The sequence below is a fragment of the Hordeum vulgare genome, chromosome 6H (assembly GCF_904849725.1).
Source record: "Hordeum vulgare subsp. vulgare chromosome 6H, MorexV3_pseudomolecules_assembly, whole genome shotgun sequence".
NCBI classification, from domain to species: Eukaryota; Viridiplantae; Streptophyta; class Magnoliopsida; order Poales; family Poaceae; genus Hordeum; species Hordeum vulgare.
Window position 1 is genome coordinate 463,437,036 of NC_058523.1, and position 23,666 is coordinate 463,460,701.

Genomic DNA, 23,666 nt, shown 5'->3' on the forward strand with positions numbered 1-23,666 from the left:
GCAGCGGGTAGTGGTCCTTCCTGGTTGCTTTGTTCAGCTTCCTGTAATCAATACACATTCTATATCCAATAGTAATTCTTTGAGGTATTAGTTCATTCTTATCATTAGGAACCAAAGTCGTACCTCCTTTCTTGGGAACACAATGTACCGGAGTTACCCACTTACCATCAGCTATAGGGTAGATAATAAGTGCGGTTAGGAGCTTGAGGATTTCGGTCCTCACAACATCCTTCATCTTCGGGTTCAACCGTCGTTGATGATCAACAACCGTTTTAGCATCAGGCTCAAGATTGATAGTATGATGACAGATAGATGGACTAATCCCCTTAAGATCATCAAGAGTATACCAATGGCGCCTCAGTGTTTACGGAGGACTTCCAATAATCGCTCTTCTTCATATCCTGAAAGGTTAGCATTGATAATAACATGATATACTTCCTTTTCACTAAATAAGCATACTTGAGCGTATTGGGAAGAGATTTAAGATCAAACACCGGGTCTTCTTTTGGTTTCGATAAAATTCCCAAAGGCTCAACCGGAAGGTTGTGCTTCAGGATAGCAGGTTGTCTCAAGAATATGTCGTCTAGCTCATTCCTTTCCTGCATATGCATATCATTCTCGTGGTCCTCCATAAATTGCTGCGAAGGATCGTTAGGAGGAATAGCAATAGAAGCAATCTCTTCAATAATTTTATCATTACTAGGCAAATCAGTACCACGAGTTTTCTTCTAGAATTTCGAAAAGTTAAATTCATATGGCTCACCATTAAATTCAACAAATACTTTTCCTTTCCGACAATCTATAATAGGTTCACAAGTTTTGAGAAAAGGCTTACCAAAGATAATAGGGCAAAAACTATCTTGCACTGAACCAAGTACTCGAAAGTCGGTAGGGTATTTTACCTTTCCACATAGGACTTCAACATCTCGCACAATTCCAATAGGGGAGATAGTTTCTTTGTTTGCAAGATGAATAGTAACATCAACGTCTTCAATTTCACATGGTAGAATCTCATTCATGATCTCTTGATAAAGTGAAAAAGGAATAGCACTAGCACTGGATCCCAAATTACATAGCCCGTAATAATTATGATCTCATATTTTAACAGATACAACTAGAGTACCTGAAATTGGGCCTTTATTCTTGGCTGTAACGAGGTTAGTAGAAACAACACAAAAATTTATATTGGAATCCTCAATATTACTAGTAACAAGATCCTTGACTAATGCAACTTGAGGATTGACCTTAATCAGGTCCTCATGCTCATCAGTCGTTCTTTCACTTTTATTCAGTATGCCTCTGACAAAAGAATGCTCCCTATCCTTGTGGGAAAAGGGGGATCCTCATATAAAACTGCACGCAAGATAGGGTCAACAATATTGATATCAACAGGTAATTCCTTAACAGGTTTATGGTGTTGACCCTCCCTCTTCTTATAAGAATCAATATGAGAGGCAAAGTCTTTGCAAAAATCAATTAGAAGGTGGGAATCAAGACCAATGTTAGCACAAAAGGTATTGAAGTAATCAGTTTTCACATAGCTCTCAATGTAATCATGATCATAATTTATAAATGCTTCAATACCTTTATCAATTTCCCAATCTTCAGTGTTCTTCTAGATCCTTTAAATAAGATCCCACCTAGCTTCAGTGCTTTTGTTGGAGAATGCCCCACTAGAGGAGGCATCAAGCATCTCTTTATCTTGACGAGAAAGCATTGCATAAAAATTTGTAAGAATAATTTCCTTGGGGAGCTCGTGATTGGGACATTTGAGCATTAGGGACTTCAATCTCCCCCAAGCTTGAGCCATGCTTTCTTTGTAACAAGACCAAAAGTTATAAATATAGTTCTTGTCTCGATGTATTTCATGAAGAGGATAAAACTTTGCATAAAAGAGAGGCATACGATCTTGCCAGTTTAGTAAAGGAGAGTTATCAAGAAGCCTATAGCAATCCAAAGCCTTATATTTTAATGATAGAGAGAATAGCTTTCTCATAACAAAATCTATTGATATACATGCAAGCTTAAATAAGGAGCATAGGTGAAAGATATAGCAAGTGTTCACCTGGATGTCTATCTCCTGCATATCGAGTAGCCAAGACACAATCAATAATACCAGTTGGTATTTTAAAGGGCACAATTTCAGTAGGTGGGGGAGGGTTCTCAACCACAATAGCGTTGGGGTGGTTCCCCACAATCAACAAACTAAGAGCAGAGTTGTCCATAGGGACAAAAAGTGGAAATAGAAAAATAAAAATAGCACGTACAGCGTAGAGGTTTCCTCACCAATTTCACTTACCAATAGCGCTACACTCCCTGGCAATGGCGCCAGAAAATGGTCTTGATGACCCACAAGTGTAGGGGATCTATCGTAGCCTTTTCGATAAGTAAGAGTGTCGAACCCAACAAGGAGCAGAAGGTACTCACAAGCGATCTTGAGCAAGGAATAACTGCAAGTACTGAAAGGTAACTTTTTATGGGTTTTCTAGTATAACCAACAAGGAAATAAATGCAGGGAAAGTAAATGGTGCCGAGGTGCAGCAAGTGGCCCAATCCTTTTGAAAACAAAGGATAAGCCTAGGGACTAAACTTATAAAGACTAAGGCGTTCCTGAGGACATACGGGAGAGATTGTCAAGTGATTTTGCCATATTCCGTCTAGTACTATGTTTTGTATTAATAAGTGTTATGTGGGTGGATCTTAACTAGTGCACCATCTAGGCTAAGACAAGTACACTCTTATGATTAAATATCTTGCAAGCATCCACAAATACAAGAGAGAAATTAAGGCAAAGCCTAACTATAGCAATAAGCTTTAGGATCCAACACTCCCTCGTGCAAAAGCATGAGAACCGGGGTTCAAGTTTCTGTCACTTCGGCAACCCACCATAAGCATTCTTTATACACGATGCATTCCCCTAGGTCCTTAAAAAGGCGAAGTGTTATGTAGTCGACGTTCACATAACACCACTAGAAGAATAACACCATAACTTAAATATCAATCAACACATATTACTTCAACATCATATGACTACTATCAACTAGACTTATCCCATATCCTCAAGAACTAAAGTGACTACTCACAAGACATAAAAGAGATCATGATCAGAGGTGATGAAAACATGATGAACAATCTGGTCATAACAATAATTCTCCAACAAAACTCAATAACATTCACCACAAAAGAGTAATCAACACCGATAGAGTAGAGGTGATGAATAGTGCAAGGCACAACTCCAATTACAATGGTAAAGTGAGACGGGGTGAAGATGGAGATGGTGCTGGTGATGATGATGTCGATGATGCCCGTTACAATGGTGATGACGATGAGGACGATCTCCCCTTTCGGGAGGAGTTCTCCCCAGCGGAATCTGCCCGCCGGAAAGGTCTTTTCTTCTGTGTAGGTTTCCGCCCCGGAGCAGCGGCGGAACTTCGGAAAAACTTTTGTCCCCGTAATGTTTAGGTCATGAGGTTCATATAGGCCAAAAGAGAGCACCAGAGGCGGGACCCACAACCCAGGCGACCTCTGGGTGCGACCTAGGGGTGACTCGCGCCACCAGGTCACCTGGGTGCCTGGTGGCCCCCCTCCGGCCCTTCTTCGGCCTGTCTTCATGATTCGTTTGGAAACTTCTTCCCCGTAAATTTCAACGCAATTGGAGATGTTCTGATATGGTAACTCTTCATGCTATTTTCTCCGCTGAATCCTACATGTTCTGTTTCGGCACCGGAAAGTTGTAAACTGTGTAAAATAAGCCAAAACACTATAAGTACATCATCATTATGTGGAATATATCAATGAATAGAGACAAATTATGGTACAAAATAGTGATGCATTTTGGACGTATCAACAGGCGGCGTCACCGAGGTAGCAGCCATAGTAGGAAAATTACACTCGGCCGTCAGAAACTCAGAAAGTCACAGTGACAAAACAAAAGAGACGAATACTCACGTTGAAGCAACTGGCACGACAATCCTCATACGAGGCTAAGCCTTCCCAGGTTTGGGACCATCAGACCTGGGCTGCTTGGCGACCTTCTCTGCAGAGTCGGTCGCGATAGCTCGGTCGTGCTTCACACTCTTGCTGCTGGCTGCGAGGGTCTTGCTCGGGGCAGGCGATGGGTCGTGGCATTGTTTGGACCGCGACTCGGGACGTGGCGGAGACTGGTTTCCTTCTTTGCTATCGTCCGAGTCATCCTCACTCTCCTCGCTATCGTCAGCGTAATCGCTGTCGATGCTGCCTCCTTCACTTTCCACCCCAAGGTTAAACTGCTCCCCGTTTGGTACAGGAGAATGCAAGTTCGTCCACTCCTACAAGGAGCAAAAGTAACAAAATCAGTCGGACAAATGTTCAGTCACTCGACAGAAGCATGAAAGCAATCAAAAATGATACAACATACCAGTTTCCGTGGTTTATTCTCAGCGGAATAAGGCGCGACTCGCTTGGATCCTATGGGATTGTCACAAGGACCGGTGATGCTCTTGTCCCATTGAGCTATAGTTTCTTCCGTAACTTCCTCAAGATTCAACCGATTGGAATCTTCAGGGCCCGAGTAGTGCCACATGACGTGGTCCCTCGCCTGAAGGGGTTGTATACGCCGGCCCAAGAATGTCTCCAACAGATCCTATTCCGGACCAAGTTGATCACCTCAGCTACCAACATCTCCACCTGTGCCTTCTCATCCTCAAATGCAGTTATTGTTCTAGGGGCAGTCGGATGATCCATGGTGAAAGGAGGGAGGCTAGTCGACATGTTCGGAGACGCGACATCATTACAATAGAACCATCTGGACTGATAATTCCGGACCGATTCAAGAAGGGTTATTTGGGGATAACATTGGTCCTACTGTCACCCAGGCGCGCTTTTTTCACCGTCTGGGATCGCACGGAGAATATGTGCTTGAACAAGCCCCTAGTGAGGAGGACAACCCTCGAAACACTTGGACAGTGTGATAAACGCAGAGAGATATGCAATGGTGTTCGGACGGAGATGCTGAAGTTGTGCTCCGAAGTAATATAGAAAGTGATACGTCTCAAACGTATCTATAATTTTTGATGGTTTCACGCTGTTATCTTGTCAACTTTGGATGTTTTGTTTACCTTTTATATCTTTTTTGGGACTAACTTATTAACTCAGTGCCAAGTGCTAGTTCTTGTTTTTTCTGTGTTTTTGACTCTTTTCAGATCTGATTTTGGGACGGAGTCCAAACGGAATAAAATCCCCAAAATGATTTTTTCCAGAACGGAAGAAGATCGAGAGGCTTGAGGGCCAAGCAAGTGGGACCACACGGAGCCCACAAGCCATGTTGCCACGACCAGGGGGAGGCCGCGGCAACCAAGCTTGTGGCCTCCCTGGCGCCCCTTGCCCTAGGTCCTTGGCCTATAAATTCCCTAAAAATCTAGAAAAAATCAGGGCGTCCACGAAAACACTTTTCCGCCGACGCAAGCTTCCGTTTCCGTGAGATCTCATCTGGAGACCCTTCCCGGTGCCCTGCCGGAGGGGACTTTGGAGTTGGAGGGCTTCTTCATCAACATCATCGCCCCTCCAATGACTCATGAGTAGTTCACTTCAGACCTACGGGTCCGTAGTTAGTAGCTAGATGGCTTCTTCTCTCTCTCGGATCTTCAATACAAAGTTCTCCATGATCTTCATGGAGATCTATCCGATGTAATCCCCTTTGGCGGTGTGTTTGTTGAGATCCAATGAATTGTGGATTTGTGATCAGATTATCTATGATATATATTTGAGTCTTTGCTGATTTCTTATATGCATGATTTGATATCCTTGTAAGTCTCTCCAAGTCTTGGGTTTTGTTTGGCCAACTAGATCTATGATTCTTGCAATGGGAGAAGTGCTTGGTTTTGGGTTCTTACCGTGTGGTGACCTTTCCCAGTGACAGTAGGGGCAGCAAGGCACACATCGTGTAGTTGCCATCAAGGGTAACAAGATGGGCTTTGTCGTAGATATGAGATTGTCCATCTACATCATGTCATCTTGCTTAAGGCATTACTCTGTTCTTTTGGACTTAACACACGAGATGCATGCTGGATAGCGGTCGACGTGTGGAGTAATAGTAGTAGATGCAGAAAATATTGGTCTACTTGTTTTGGACATGATGCCTATAGATATAATCATTGCCATAGATATCGTCACGACTTTGCGCGGTTCTATCAATTGCTCGACAGTAATTCGTTCACCCACCGCCTACTTGCTTTCATGAGAGAAGCCACTAGTGAACACTACGGCCCCCGGGTCTATTCACACCTATCGTTTCCACTTTCGCTTTTACTTTGCTTTGTTACTTTGTTGCTTTCAGTTCTCACTTGGCAAACAATCTATAAGGGATTGACAACCCCTTCATAGCGTTGGGAGCAAGCTCTTTGTGTTTGTGGACGCACTTGTGATACTCCTTCACTGGATCGATACCTTGGTTCTCAAAACTGAGGGAAATACTTACCGCCGCTGTGATACATCACCCTTTCCGCTTCGAGGGAACACCAACGCAAGGCTCCAAGGCCACGGGGGAATGCTTTGCATATTTGGCTAGGAAGTCCCTAAAGGCGTAGGCGTAGCAGCAGGATTCCTGGCGCCGTACCAGGGAAGGTCTGTTGTCGCAGTAGCAGAAAGCCGCAAATAAAAGGGTGCGGAGGCAGAGAGAAACCTCGCTCGACATGCGTCAGGAGAAGGACCCGTTCCCCCTCGTGGGGCTCCGGCTCAAGATCCCCCTCCGGCAACCTCCAAGATTTTTCGGCTATTGCTACTGCGACAACAAACCTTCCCTGGCAACGACGCCATGAATCCTGCTGCTACGGCTACGCCTATAGGGACTTCCTTGGCAAATATGCAAAGGATTTCCCCGCGGCCTTGGAGCCTTGCGTTGGTGTTCCCTTGAAGAGGAAAGGGTGATGTAGCACAGCGGCGGTAAGTATTTCCCTCAGTTTGAGAACCAAGGTAGCAATCCAGTAGGAGGAGCATTCAAGTCACAAGTACCTACACAAACACAAAGAGCTTGCACCCAACGCTATGAAGGGGTTGTCAATCCCTTATAGATTGTTTGCAAAGTGAGAACTGAAAGCAAAGAGTAAACAAAGCAAAGTAAAAGTGAAAGTGGAAACGATAGTTGTGGATAGACGAGGGGGGCGTAGTGTTCACTAGTGGCTTCTCTCATGAAAGCAAGTAGACGGTGGGTGAACGAATTACTGTCGAGCAATTGATAGAACCGCGCAAAGTTGTGACGTTATCTATGGCAATGATTATATCTATAGGCATCACATCCAAAACAAGTAGACCGATACTTTCTGCATCTACTACTAGTACTCCACACGTCGACCGATATCCAGCATGCATCTAGTGTATTAAGTTCAAGAGAACAGAGTAACGCCTTAAGCAAGATGACATGATGTAGATGAACAATCTCAAATCTATGATGAAAGCCCATCTTGTTACCCTTGCTGGAAACAACACGATGCGTGCCTTGCTGCCCCTTCTATCACTGGGAAAGGTCACCACACGGTATGAACCCAAAACCAAGCATTCTCCCATTGCAAGAATCATAGATCTAGTTGGCCAAACAAAACCCAAGACTCAGAGAGACTTACAAGGATATCAAATTATGCATAAAATAAATCAGCAAAGACTCAAATATAATTAGTAGATAATCTGATCACAAATCCACAATTCATCGGATCTCGACAAACACACTGCCAAAGAGGATTACATCGGATAGATCTCCATGAAGATCATAGAGAACTTTGTATTGAAGATCCGAGAGAGAGAAGAAGCCATCTAGGTACTAACTACGGACCCATAGGTCTGAAGTGGACTACTCACGAGTCATTGGAGAGGCGATGATGTTGATGTAGAAGCCCTCCAACTCCAAAGTCCCCTCCGGCAGGGCACCGGGAAGGGTCTCCAGATGATATCTCGCGGAAACGGAAGCTTGCGGCGGCGGAAAAGTGTTTTCGTGGATGCCCTGATTTTTTCTGGATTTTTAGGGAATTTATAGGCCAAAGATCTAGGGCAGGGAGCACCACGGAGGCCACAAGCCTGGTTGCCGTGGGCCCCGTGGTCGCGGCAACAGGGCTTGTGGGCTCCTGTGGGCCACCTGCCTTGGTCCTCACATCCTCCGATCTTCTTCCGTTCTGGAAAAAATTATTTCGGGGATTTTATTCCGTTTGGACTCCGTTCCAAAATCAGATCTGAAAAGAGTCAAAAACACAGAAAAAACAGGAACTGTCACTTGGCACTGAGTTAATAAGTTAGTCCCAAAAAAGATATAAAAGGTATATAAAACATCCAAAGTTGACAAGATAACAACGTGAAACCATCAAAAATTATAGATACGTCTGAGACGTATCAAGCATCCCCAAGCTTAACTCCGTCTCGTCCTCGAGTAGGGAAGTGATAAAGAATGATTTTTTGATGCTTTCATGCTACCTAGCATAGTTGTCCTTTGTAACTCCTCTTATGTGTCGTGAATATTCAGATCCATTAGATTCAAAACAATAGTTTGCTATTGATGTGGAGACAATAATACTCAAGCAAACTAGCAATGTAATCATGAACTTTCAAAATAACAAGGCCAAAAGAAAGTTATCCCTACAAAATCATATAGTCTGGCTATGCTCTATCATCCTTGCACAACGAATTTAAATCATGCACAACCTCGGTATTGGCCAAGTAATTGTTTTCACACCTTTACTTTCTCAAACTTTTTCGACTCTCACGCAATACATGAGCGTGAGACATGGTTTTAGCACTATAAGTGGTGTGGAGTGTGGTGGAGGTTGCAAGACAAACAAGGAGAAGATGGTCACATTGACTAGGCATATCAATGAGCTATGGAGATGCTCATCAATAGATATCAACGTGAATGAGTAGGGATTGCCATACAAATGATGCACTAGAGCTACGAGTATGTGAAAGCTCTTAAAGAAAACTAGTGGGCGTGCATCCAACTTGCTTGCTCACGAAGACCTAAGGCAATTTTGAGGAAGCCTATCATTGGAATATACAAGCCAAGTTATATAATGAAAATTTCCCACTAGCTATATGGTGGTGACAAAAGAGAGACTCTCAATCATGAAGATCATGGTGCTTAATATGCACAAGTGTGGAAAGGTGGTAGCATTATCCCTTCTCTCTTTTTCTCTCATTTTTTTGTGGGCTCTTTGGCCTCTTTTTTTTTGGTGGGAATCTTTGGCCTATTTTATTTCCTCACATGGGACAATGCTACATCAATGATGATCATCACACTTACAACTCAAAACTTAGAGCAATGATGACTCTATATGGAATGCCTTCGGTAGTGTACCGTGACAATGATCTAGCATGGCATAGACATTAATGGGAACATCATGCTAGCTATCTTATGATCATGCAATGGCAATGTAGAAGTTTTGGCACATGTCATGGTGGTAGTCGTATGGCAATATATCTCGGAATTGCTTTGAAAAAGCAATCGTAGGTAGGTATGGTGGCTGTTTTGAGGGAGGCTAATGGTGGGTTTTGTGCACCGGTGAAAGTTGCACGACACTAAAGAAGATAGTGATGGTGGAAGGTGAAAGTGCATCTAAACCATGGACTCATCATTAGTCATGAAGAACTCATATACTTGTTGCAAAAGGTTTAGTAGTAACCGAAACAAAGCATTCAACGCATACTCCTAGGGGAAGGGTTGGTAGGTATAAACCATCGCGCGATCCCGACCGCCACACAAAGGATGACAATCAATATACTAATCATGCTCAGACTTCATCACATAGCAGTTCACCATACGTGCATGCTACGGGAATCACTAACTTCAACACAAGTATTTCTAGATCCACAACACCTTACTAGTATAACTTCAATATTACCACAACCACAACTCAAAACTAATTGAGATGAATCAAACTTCTCCAACTACTCAATGCACATGAAGGTGGAAGTTTTCATATCCCTTTGGATAACTACCCCTTTTGAGACTAGTATCATAGCATAGATCAACTACCAAGCCACGCACCGTTGTGCTCTAAAAGATATAAGTGAAGCACACAGAGCAAAAGCAACTAGCTCAAAAGATATAAGTGAAGCACATGTGAGCTGAATTGTCTAACCAAAGGATATAAGTGAAGCTCGACAAAATCATGGTGAGTGCATGTCTCTCTATCTAGTTGTGCAGCAAGGATGATTGTGACACAACAAAAATAAAAGACTCGTACGATACAAGACGCTCCAAGCAAAACACATAACATGTGGTGAATAAAATTATAGCCCCAAATAACGTTACCGATGGATTGAAGACGAAAGAGGGGATGCCTTCCCGGGGCATCCCCAAGCTTAGGCTTTTACGCCATCCTTGAATCAACTTGGGGTGCCTTGGGCATCCCCAAGCTTGAGATCTTTCCACTCTTTATCTTTTTGTCCATAAGAACTTCACCCAAAACTTGAAAACTTCACAACACAAAACTTAAACAGAAACTCGTGATAACATTAGTATAAGAAAGAAAACCACCACTTCCTTAGGTACTGTAGCAAACTTAAATTCTACTTATGTTGATGTTGGGTTACTGTATTTTCAATCTTCCATGGCTAGTACCCCCCGATACTATCCATAGATTGTTCTCCTTTGTAGCTGATCCTTTTTGCACAGCTCAAGAAGTTTTTTCTGCTTTTTCTGAGGATCGTCTGCTCTCTCTGTTTCATCTTCCACTATCTGCTCAAGCTTATCAGGAACTATCTGCTGTCCAATCTTTAGTTCTGGACCTGGATCTGGATAATCATGCCTTTGACAGATGGGTATGGCGCAAGAACGCTAAGGGCTATACACCCAAGGCCTACTATGCTCATGTTCATAGCAGTATTGTGCCTAACCCTCTGCTTAACTGGATCTGGAAAAGTTGTTGTACCATGAAAGTTAAGATGTTTGCCAGGATGCTCATTATGGATAGGCTGAACACACAGGACATGCTGGAACGGCGTCACTGGAAGGTTTCTGATTCTAATCTCTGTGTGTTGTGCCATGCCAGAGTCAAGGAAGACAGAGATCATTTATTCTTCACATGCCTGTTCAGCAACAGGGTTTGGAACTACCTACAGATTACTTGGCACAGGTCTTCTATGTGGACTGCTACTGCTGCAGCTAGAAAGAACTTCCCTCATACGTTCTTTGCTGAGGTTGTTTTCACTGCCTGTTGGAATATCTGGACCACCAGAAATGCAAAAGTCTTCAACCAGGAACAGCCAAAGTTCAGGAAATGGAGAGCTGGATTTATTCATGATGTTTCTTTATTAGCTCATAGAATTAAGGCTAGTTTCAGGGATGATCTCCTTAAGTGGATTTCCTTTTTGCCTCCTTGAGGTCTGTATCTCTCTGCTCCCCCCCTCTCTGTACATTCCATACCATCTCTTGTACATACAATTTTCATAGTTGCAATACAGAAAATAGCTGTGGGGGGTTTTCCCTACAGTAGCCGGTCAAAAAAAAAGCAACCAACTCAACAAAAACAGAATCTTTTAACAGCAGACCAGTCTGTAGCAATCTGTATACTTCGCATACTTCTGGTACTTCAAAAATTCTGAAAAATTACGAAAGTCTGAAGAATTTGCGTAGTAATCAGCAGCAAAAAGAATCAACTCAAAAGCTCTTACAGAAAAAAAAAGTAAAAATTCTTTTCATGAGAAGAAAGTTTCTGTCTTTTCCAGCATGACCAAATGATCATCGCCAAGACTAATCATAACGGTTTTGCTTGGCACAAACGCAAAAAGAAACACAAAAAACACAATCATAACAGAATTATGAAAGTGTGGAAAACACAAAACAGAAAGAAAAAGGATAGATTCGTTGGGTTGCCTCCCAACAAGCGCTATTGTTTAACGCCCTTAGCTAGGCAAAAGGTGATGGAATCACGTATAGTCATCTTTGGTGCTCAAACCATAACTAGCCCTCATCATAGATTCATAAGGCACTCTTATTTTCTTTCTAGGAAAATGCTCCATGCCCTTCTTTAGGGGAAATTGAAATCTAATATTCCCTTCCTTCATATCGATGATAGCACCAATAGTCCTTAGGAAAGGTCTACCAAAAATAATGGGACATGAAGGATTGCAATCTATGTCAAGTGCAATGAAATCCACGGGTACATAGTTCTTATTTGCAACAATAAGAACATCATCGATCCTTCCCATGGGTTTCTTGACAGTAGAATCCGCAAGATGCAAATTAATAGAACACTCTTCAATCTAATGAAAACCAAGAATATCACATAAAGACTTTGGAATCGCGGAAACACTAGCACCCAAATCACACAAAGCATTGCATTCATTGTTTTTTATCTTGATTTTGATAGTAGGTTCCCACTCATCATGAAGTTTTCTAGGTATAGAGACTTCTAGTTCGAGCTTCTCTTCAAGAGATTTCATCATAGCATCTACGATATGTGTGGTAAAGGCTTTGCTTTGGCTATAAGCATGTGGAGAGTTTGCAATGGATTGCATCAAGGAAATGCATTCAAACAAGGAGCAACTATCATAATTGAATTCTTTGAAATCCAAAGTGGGAGTTTCATTACTACCCAAAATTCTGATTTCTTCTACTCCACTCTCCACACCTTTATCATCAAGATAGGTGGGCTCCAAATCATTGGGGCGTTTTTCAACCAAAGTGGATTCATATCCAGCCCATTCATCAATAGGTTTGACACGCGAAAACAAAGATTCAAGAGGAGTCACACCAAGCACTTTAAGATCTTCGTGATTTGCATCACTAGAACGCACCCTTTTAAACCATTCATGCCTAGCGCGAATTTGGGCGGTTCTTTCTTTGCTCTCATTCACGGAGACACGCATAGCTTTTAAAGTTTCATCCAAGTTGACCTTGGGAGGAGCACATCTAACTTTCAAAGCATCAATATCACAAGACATCCTATCAACGCTCTTAGCCAAATCGTCTATTTTGAGTAGTTTTTCCTCTATGGACGCATTGAAAATCTTTTGAGAGTTGATGAACTCTTTGATATTACTCTCTAAATCAGAGGGTAATTTGTTGTGATTTCCATAAGTGTTGTTGTAGGAATTGCCATAATTGTTGGAGGAGTTACTAGGAAAAGGCCTAGGAACATAGTTTCCTCTAAAAGCATTGTTGTTGCCAAAATTGTTCCTACCAACAAAATTAACGTCCAAACTAGCGTTGCTACTCTCAATCAAGGAAGATAGTGGCATGTCATTAGGATCTAAAGGAGCATTTCTACTAGCAACCAAATTCATCAACTCGTCCATCTTAGCACTAAGAGAGTTAATTTCTTCTATAACATGTACCTTTTTGCTAGCAGGTGACCTTTCAGTGTGCCACTGAGAGTAGTTGGTCATGATATTGTCTAGCAGTTTTGTAGCGTCTCCTAACGTGATTTCCATGAACGTTCCACCTGAGGCGGAGTCCAAGATATTGTGAGAAGCAAAATTCAAACCAGCGTAAAAGATTTGTATAATCATCCACAAACTCAAGCCATGAGCAGGACAATTTCTAATCATTAACTTCATCCTCTCCCAAGATTGTGCAACGTGTTCATGATCAAGTTGCTTGAAATTCATGATATCGTTACATAGAGAGATAATCTTAGCCGACAGAAAATACTTGGATATGTAAGCATCTTTGCACTTATCCCAAGAATCAATACTATTTTTAGGCAAAGAAGAAAACATAGTTTTTGTGCGATCTCGCAACGAGAAAGGAAAAAAGTTTCAACTTAATCACGTCATTATCCACATCTCTTTTCTTTTGCATATCGCAAAGTTCAATGAAGGTATTGAGATGGGATGCGACATCTTCACTAGGAAGGCCAGAGAATTGCTCTTTCATAACAAGATTCAGCAAGGCAGCGTTGATTTCGTAAGATTCCGCACTAGTGGCGGGAGCAATCGGAGTACAAATAAAATCATTATTATTGGTACTCGAGAAGTCGCAAAGTTTGGTGTTTTCAGCCATGATGACTTCAACAAACCAACAAGAACACAAGCAAGCAAGAAAACCGGCAAAGGAAAACGACAAAGGGCAAAAGAAAACGGCAAAAAGGCAAATGAAAACGACAAGGGAGAAAGGCAAATGAAAATGGCAAATGTGAAGTGGGGGAGAGGAAAATGAGAGGCAACTGGCAAAAAGGTAAATGCAAGAGATGAGTTTGTGAAACCTACTTGGATAGATCTCCTCCCCGGCAACAGCACCAGAAATCCTTCTGCTACTGCGACAACAGATCTTCCCTGGCAACGACACCACAAATCCTGCTGCAACGGCTACGCCTATAGGGACTTCCTTCGCAAATATGCAAAGGATTTCCCCGCAGCCTTGGAGCCTTGCGTTGGTGTTCCCTTGAAGAGGAAAGGGTGATGTAGCACAGTGGCGGTAAGTATTTCCCTCAGTTTGAGAACGAAGGTATCAATCCAGTAGGAGGAGCGTTCAAGTCACAAGTACCTGCACAAACACAAAGAGCTTGCACCCAATGCTATGAAGGGGTTGTCAATCCCTTATAGATTGTTTGCAAAGTGAGAACTGAAAGCAAATAGTAAACAAAGCAAAGTAAAAGTGAAAGTGGAAACGATAGTTGTGGATAGACCCCGGGGCCGTAGTGTTCACTAGTGGCTTCTCTCATGAAAGCAAGTAGACGGTGGGTGAACGAATTACTGTCGAGCAATTGATAGAACCGCGCAAAGTCGTGACGTTATCTATGGGAATGATTATATCTATAGGCATCATGTCCAAAACAAGTAGACCGATACTTTCTACATCTACTACTATTACTCCACACGTCGACCGCTATCCAGCATGCATCTAGTGTATTAAGTTCAAGAGAACAGAGTAACGCCTTAAGCAAGATGACATGATGTAGATGAACAATCTCAAATCTATGATGAAAGCCCATCTTGTTACCCTTGATGGCAACAACATGATGCGTGCCTTGCTGCCCTTTCTGTCAGTGGGAAAGGTCACCACACGGTATGAACCCAAAACCAAGCACTTCTCCCATTGCAAGAATCATAGATCTAGTTGGCCAAACAAAACCCATGACTCGGAGAGACTTACAAGGATATCAAATCATGCATAAAAGAAATCAGCAAAGACTCAGATATAATTCATAGATAATCTGATCACAAATCCACAATTCATCGGATCTCGACAAACACACCGCCAAAGAGGATTACATCGGATAGTTCTCCAAGAAGATCATGGAGAACTTTGTATTGAAGAACCGAGAGAGAGGAGAAGCCATCTAGCTACTAACTACGGACCCGTAGGTCTGAAGTGGACTACTCGCGAGTCATTGGAGAGGCGATGATGTTGATGTAGAAGCCCTCCAACTCCAAAGTCCCCTCCGACAGGGCACCGGGAAGGGTCTCCAGATGAGATCTCGCGGAAACGGAAGCTTGGGGCGGCGGAAAAATGTTTTCGTGGATGCCCTGATTTTTTTTGGATTTTTAGGGAATTTATAGGCCAAAGAGCTAGGGCACGGGAGCGCCAGGGAGGCCACAAGCCTGGTTGCAGCGGGCCCCCTGGCCGCGACAACAGGGCTTGTGGGCTCCCTGTGGGCCCCCTGCCTTGGCCCTTACGTCCTCCGATCTTCTTCCGTTCTGGAAAAATTTATTTCGGGGATTTTATTCCATTTGGACTCCGTTCCAAAATCAGATCTGAAAATAGTCAAAAACACAGAAAAACAGGAACTGGCACTTGGCACTGAGTTAATAAGTTAGTCCCAAAAAAGATATAAAAGGTATATAAAACATCCAAAGTTGACAAGATAACAACGTGAAACCATAAAAAATTATAGATACGTTTGAGACGTATCAGCTATCATCCCGTGCTCAACGAGATCCAGAACATCCTCCTTTTTCACGGTGGACGGGGGAAAATCCCCGTGAATCCACTCCGGCGACAGCGCGGTCTGACCTGGCTTCTTTGCCTTGCCGTCCTTCTTGGCGCGCTCGAGCTTGGAGGTCTTGACCTTCGTTATGGTCACGGCGGGGTAGACAAGCCCAAGAAAAGCTTGCCGTAGGTGGAGAGGAGGCGAGGAAAGATCAAAGGGAAGCACGGCCTCAACCCTAGCGCCGGTCGGACTTATGTAATCGCTCGAGTGAGTCGCGGACCGGTGGCCCCCACACATCCCATCCTATCCTGGTAACAGAGGAGATGTGTTGCGTGGTGATAATGATGACGCGATAATCGAGGCGTCCTTGCCCCACTTGCCCTGGCAGTTGCGTCATCACCATGCAATGCACGGAAACCGAAATTTCGAATCCCGTGAAATCTGGACCTGCCGGAGTGATTTGTCACATCCCAAGATCTCGTCAGTCACTCGGAATAACTCCAAGCACTTAAATTCACTTGGATATGCATCGCATGATCGATCAAGGTGAATGACGAAGATTTCAGTCGACAAGAAGGTCTATCAAACCCAGAAGTATGTCCAAGGTCAGTATGACTCGACAGAATCCGCGTCAACCGCTTCTTCACTCTAACCCTGATCCATCCGGGGGCTAATGTTGGGGATATGTACCTAGGGTAGGGTCACATGCCTAACCTAAGTGTCCTACCTAAGGGTACCTCATTATTAGCTGGGGAGTCACAAAGAAGATTCCGACTGGATGTCCACGGCACCTAAAAAGTCACTCGGTACAAAGTCACTCGGTATATATTTCCCTCCACTCGACAACCAACTTTCACTCGGAAGGTTCCAGTCGACACAGAAGACACCTCCATGGAGGCCAACGGGCGTACGCTCAGCTAATGGTCATGAATATCACTAATTACATACATACGTTATCAGTAACGTACATCTTTAAACCTCATTGATCGGACCCTTAGATGTTGAGGCCTTGATGAGGGGCAGCGCACTCTATATAGGCCACCCCTCCACTCTGGCACAAGGGTTCACACCCCCTGTAACACACATTCCACACTGCAAGAGCTCTCGAGCACTAAGACGTAGGGCTATTACCTCTAAGAGAGGGGCCTGAACTCATACATCTTGTGTACAAGCTTGCTGTAGCCAGGACTCTGCCCTCTCCATTCGTACCCTACACCTCTACTGGTAGGTTTATTCCCACGACAGCTATTACTCCTATTGGTTCGATAAACCTTGGTTCTCTACTGAGGGGAATACTTACCTATATTGTGTTGCATTACCCGTTCCTCTTCACGGAAAACCCAACGCAGATCACAAGCATTAGGAAGGATATCTGGAGCCGTTGCCGGGGAGTATCATCAACCTACTATCAAGTAACTTCTCACGAAGTATCATTCACTTGTTATTCTTTTTATTTGTTGTTATATTTAGCTTGCTCCATAAAAATCAAAAATGCAAAAATATTTACCTTTTCTAGTTTGCTTGTTTGCTTGCAATAATCATGTTATCACACAAGAACAAAAGGTAAAGACTTATGGATCCACTTAAAGTTTTCTACTTGGATCATCTTTGATGCATTCGTGCTCGTACTAAATGTTGGGGAACGTCGCATGGGAAACAAAAAATTTCCTACGCGCACGAAGACCTATCATGGTGATGTCCATCTACGAGAGGGGATGAGTGATCTACGTACCCTTGTAGATCGTACAGCAGAAGCGTTAGTGAACGCGGTTGATGTAGTGGAACGTCCTCACGTCCCTCGATCCGCCCCGCGAACAATCCCGCGATCAGTCCCACGATCTAGTACCGAACGGACGGCACCTCCGCGTTCAGCACACGTACAGCTCGACGATGATCTCGGCCTTCTTGATCCAGCAAGAGAGACGGAGAGGTAGAAGAGTTCTCCGGCAGCATGACGGCGCTCCGGAGGTTGGTGATGACCTTGTCTCAGCAGGGCTCCGCCCGAGCTCCGCAGAAACGCGATCTAGAGGAAAAACCGTGGAGGTATGTGGTCGGGCTGCTGTGGAAAAGTCGTCTCAAATCAGCCCTAAAACCTCCGTATATATAGGTGGGAGGGAGGGGAGGAGGCAGCCTCAAAACCTAAAGGTTTGGCCGAAATTGGAGGTGGAGGAGTCCTACTCCAATCCTACTTGGAGTAGGATTCCACCTTCCCACTTGAAAACTCTTTCCACCTTGTGTTTTTTCCTTCTCAAACCTTATGGGCCTTAGTGGGAACTTATTACAGCCCACTAGGGGCTGGTTTATCTCTTCCCATAGCCCATGAGACCCCTTGGGGCGTGACACCCCTCCCGATGGTCCTCGGCACCCCTCCCGGCACTCCCGGTACACTACCAATGAGCCCGAAACTTTTCCGGTAATGCACGAAAACCTTCCGGTAACCAAATGAGGTCATCCTATATATCAATCTTCGTTTCCGGACCATTCCGGAAACCCTCATGACGTCCGTGATCTCATCCGGGACTCCGAACAACATTCGGTAACCAACCATATAACTCAAATACGCATAAAACATCGTCGAACCTTAAGTGTGCAGACCCTGCGGGTTCGAGAACTATGTAGACATGACCCGAGTGACTCCTCGGTCAATATCCAATAGCGGGACCTAGATGCCCATATTGGATCCTACATATTCTACGAAGATCTTATCGTTTGAACCTCAGTGCCAAGGATTCATATAATCCCGTATGTCATTCCCTTTGTCCTTCGGTATGTTACTTGCCCGAGATTCGATCGTCAGTATCCGCATACCTATTTCAATCTCGTTTACCGGCAAGTCTCTTTACTCGTTCCGTAATAAAAGATCCCGCAACTTACACTAAGTCACATTGCTTGCAAGGCTTGTGTGTGATGTTGTATTACCGAGTGGGCCCCGAGATACCTCTCCGTCACACGGAGTGACAAATCCCAGTCTCGATCCATACTAACTCAACTAACACCTTCGGAGATACCTGTAGAGCATCTTTATAGTCACCCAGTTACGTTGCGACGTTTGATACACACAAAGCATTCCTCCGGTGTTAGTGAGTTATATGATCTCATGGTCATAGGAACAAATACTTGACACGCAGAAAACAGTAGCAACAAAATGACACGATCAACATGCTACGTCTTATTAGTTTGGGTCTAGTCCATCACATGATTCTCCTAATGATGTGATCCCGTTATCAAGTGACAACACTTGCCTATGGCCAGGAAACCTTGACCATCTTTGATCAACGAGCTAGTCAACTAGAGGCTTACTAGGGACAGTGTTTTGTCTATGTATCCACACAAGTATTGTGTTTCCAATCAATACAATTATAGCATGGATAATAAACAATTATCATGAACTAAGAAATATAATAATAACTAATTTATTATTGCCTCTAGGGCATATTTCCAACAGTCTCCCACTTGCACTAGAGTCAATAATCTAGTTCACATCACCATGTGATTCCAATGAATCCAACACCCATATAGTTATGGGGTCTGATCACGTCTTGCTCGTGAGAGAGGTTTTAGTCAACTGTTCTGAAACTTTCAGATCCGTGCGTTCTTTACAAATCTTTATGTCATCTTATAGATGCTGCTACTACGTGCTATTCGGAAATGCTCCAAATATCTACTCTACTATACGAATCCGTTTCACTACTCATAGTTATTCGGATTAGTGTCAAAGCTTGCATCGACGTAACCCTTTACGACGAACTCTTCAACCACCTCCATAATCGAGAAAAATTCCTTAGTCCATTAGTTACTAAGGATAAATTTTGACCGCTGCTAGTGATTCAATCATGGATCACTCTCTGTACCTCTCAGCATATTTTGAGTCAAGGCACACATCAGGTGCGGTACACAGCATGGCATACTTTAGATTCTACGGCTAAGGCATAGAAGACGACCTTCGTCTATTCTCTTTATTCTGCCGGGGTCGGGTTTTGAGTCTTACTCAAATTCACACCTCACAACGCAACCAAGAACTCCTTCTTTGCTGATCTATTTTGAACTCCTTCAAAAACTTGTCAAGGCATGCATCTTGTTGAAACTTCCATTAAGCGCTTTCGATCTATCTCCATAGATCTTTGATGCTCAACGTTCAAGTAGCTCAATCCAGGTATTCCTTTGAAAACTCCTTTCAAACAACCTTGTATGTTTTATAGAAATTCTACATTACTTCTGATCCACAATATGTCAACCACATATACTTATCAGAAATTCTATAGTGCTCCCACTCACTTCTTTGGAAATACAAGTTCCTCATAAACCTTGTACAGACCCAAAATCTTTGATCATGTCATCAAAGTATATATATTCCAACTCCGAGATGCTTGCACCAGTCCATTGAAGGATCGCTGGAGCTTGCATACTTGCTAGTATCTTTAGGATCGACAAAACCTTCTGGTTGTATCACATACAATGTTTGCTCAAGGAAACCGTCGAGAAAACAATGTTTTGACATCCTACGTGCAATATTTCATAAATAATGCATCAACAACTAACATAATTCTAACAGACCTTTAGCATCGCTACGAGTGAGAAAGTCTCATCATAGTCAACTGTTTGATCTTGTCGAAAACATCTTTGCGACAAGTCGAGCTTTTCTTAATAGTGACTTATCACCATCATCGTCTGTCTTCTTTTAAAGACCCATCTTTACTCAATAGTCTTCTGACCATCAAGTAGTGCTTCCAAAGTCTACACTTTGTTTTCATCCATGGATCCTCTCTCGGATTTCATGGCTTCCAGCCATTTGTCGGAATCTGGGCCCACCATCGCTTTCTCCATAACTCGTAGGTTCACTGTTGCTCAACAACATGACCTCCAAGACAGGGTTACTGTACTACTCTGCAGCAGTACGCGACCTTGTCGACCTACGAGGTTTGTAGTAACTTGATTTGAAGCTCAATGATCACCATCATCAGCTTCCACTTCAATTGGTGTAGGCGCCACAGGAACAACTTCCTGCGCCCTGCTACACACTGGTTGAAGTGATGGTTCAATAACCTCATTAAGTTCTACTACCCTCCCACTCAATTCTTTCGAGAGAAACCTTTCCTCGAGAAAGGATCCGTTTCTAGAAACAAACACTTTGCTTTCGGATCTGAGATAGGAGATGTACCCAACTGTTTTGGATATCCTATGAAGATGCATTTATCCGCTTTGGGTTCGAGCTTATCAGACTGAAACTTTTTCACATAAGTGTCGAAACCCCAAACTTTCAAGAAACGACAGTTTAGATTTCTCTAAACTCAGTCTATACTGTGTCATCTTCAACGGAAATACGCGGTGCCCTATTTAAAGTGAGTGCGGTTGTCTCTAATGCATAACCCATAAACGATAGTGGTAATTCGATAAGAGACACCATAGTATGTATTATACCAAATAGTGCGTGGCTATGATGTTCAGACACATCATCACACTATGATGTTCCAGGTGGCATGAACTGCGAAATAACTTCCACATTGTCTTAACTGCGTACCAAAACTCGTAACTCAGATATTCATTTCTATGATCATATCGTAGACAGTTTATCCTCTTGTTACGACGAACTTCACTCTGAAACAGAATTGAACTTTTCAATATTTCAGACCTGTGATTCATTAAGTAAATACTCTAGTATCTACTCAAATCGTCAGTGAAGTAAGAACATAATGATATCCACTGCGTGCCTCAGCACCATTGGACTGCATACATCAAAATGTATCACTTCCAACAAGTTACTATCTTATTTCATCTCAATGAAAACAAGGCCTTGCTCATGTGGTATGATTTGCATGTCACTAGTGATTCGAAATCAGGTGAGTACAAAGATCCATCAGCATGGAGCCTCTTCATGCAATTTATACTAACATGACTCAAGCGGCAGTGCCACAAGTAAGTGGTACTATCATCATTAACTCGTATCTTTTGGCACCAATATCATGAACATGTGTGACACTACGATCAAGATTCAATAAACCATTGAAGGTGAATATTCAAGAAAATAGAGTAACCATTATTCTCCTTAAATGAATAATCGTATTGCAATAAACACGATCCAATCATGTTCATGCTTAACGCAAGCACCAAATAACAATTATTTAGGTTTAACACCAATCCCGATGGTAGAGGGAGCGTGCGACGTTTGATCATATCAACCTTGGAAACACTTCCAACACGTATCGTCACCTCGCCTTTAGCTAGTCTCCGTTTATGTCGTAGCTTTCATTTCGTGTTACTAATCACTTAGCAACCGAACCGGTATCTAATACCCTCATGCTACTAGGAGTACCAGTAAAGTACACATCAACATTATGTATATCAAATACACTTCTTTCGACTTTTGCCAGCCTTCTTATCTACCAAGTATCTAGAGTTGTTTCCGCCTCAGTGACTGTTCCCCTCATTACAGAAGCACTTAGTCTCGGGTTTGGGTTTAATCTTGGGTCTCTTCATTAGTGCAGCAACTGCTTTGCCGTTTCACGAAGTATCCCTTCTAGCCCTTGCCTTTCTTGAAACTCAGTGGTTTTACAAACCATCAACTATTGATGCTCCTTCTTGATTTCTACTTTCGCAGTGTCAAACATCGCGAATCGCTCAAAAGATCATAGTATCTATCCTTGATATGTTATAGTTCATCACGAAGCTCTCATAGCTTGGTGGCAATGACTTTGGAGAACCATCACTATCTCACCTGGAAGATTAACTCCCACTTGATTCAAGCGATTGTCGTACTCAGACAATCTGAGTACACGCTCAACGATTGAGCTTTTCTCCTTTACTTTGTGGACAAAGAATCTTGTTTGGAGGTCTCGCACCTCTTAACAAGGGCACAAGCATGAAATCACAATTTCATCTCTTCGGAACATCACTTATGTTCCGTGACGTTTTACAACATTTTCGGCGCCTTGCTTCTAAGCCATCAAGTATCTTGCACTGAACTATCGTGTAGTCATCAGTAACGTGTATGTCGGATGTTCATAGCATCCACAGACGACGCTCGAGGTGCAGCACACCGAGTGGTGCATTAAGGACATAAGCCTTCTGCGTAGCAACGAGGACAATCCTCGGTTTTACAGACTCAGTCTGCAAAGGTTGCTACTATCAATTTTCAACTAAATTTTCTCTAGGAACATATAAAAACAGTAGAGCTATAGCGCAAGCTACATCGTAATTCGCAAAGACCATTAGACTATATTCATGACAATTAGTTCAATTAATCATATTACTTAAGAACTCCCACTCAAAAAGTACATCTCTCTAGTCATTTGAGTGGTACATGATCCAAATCCGCTATCTCAAGTCCGATCATCACGTGAGTCGAGAATAGTTTCAGTGGTAAGCATCCCTATGCTAATCATATCAACTATACGATTCATGCTCGACCTTTCGGTCTCATGTGTTCCGAGGCCATGTCTGCACATGCTAGGCTCGTCAAGCTTAACCCGAGTGTTCCGCGTGTGCAACTGTTTTGCACCCGTTGTATGTGAACGTTGAGTCTATCACACCCGATCATCACGTGGTGTCTCGAAACGAAGAACTGTCGCAACGGTGCCCAGTCGGGGAGAACACAATTTCGTCTTGAAATTTCAGTGAGAGATCACCTCATAATGCTACCGTCGTTCTAAGCAAAATAAGGTGCATAAAAGGATTAACATCACATGCAATTCATAAGTGACATGATATGGCCATCATCACGTGCTTCTTGATCTCCATCACCAAAGCACCGGCACGATCTTCTTGTCACCGGCGCCACACCATGATCATCCATCAACGTGTTGCCATCGGGGTTGTCGTGCTACTTATGCTATTACTACT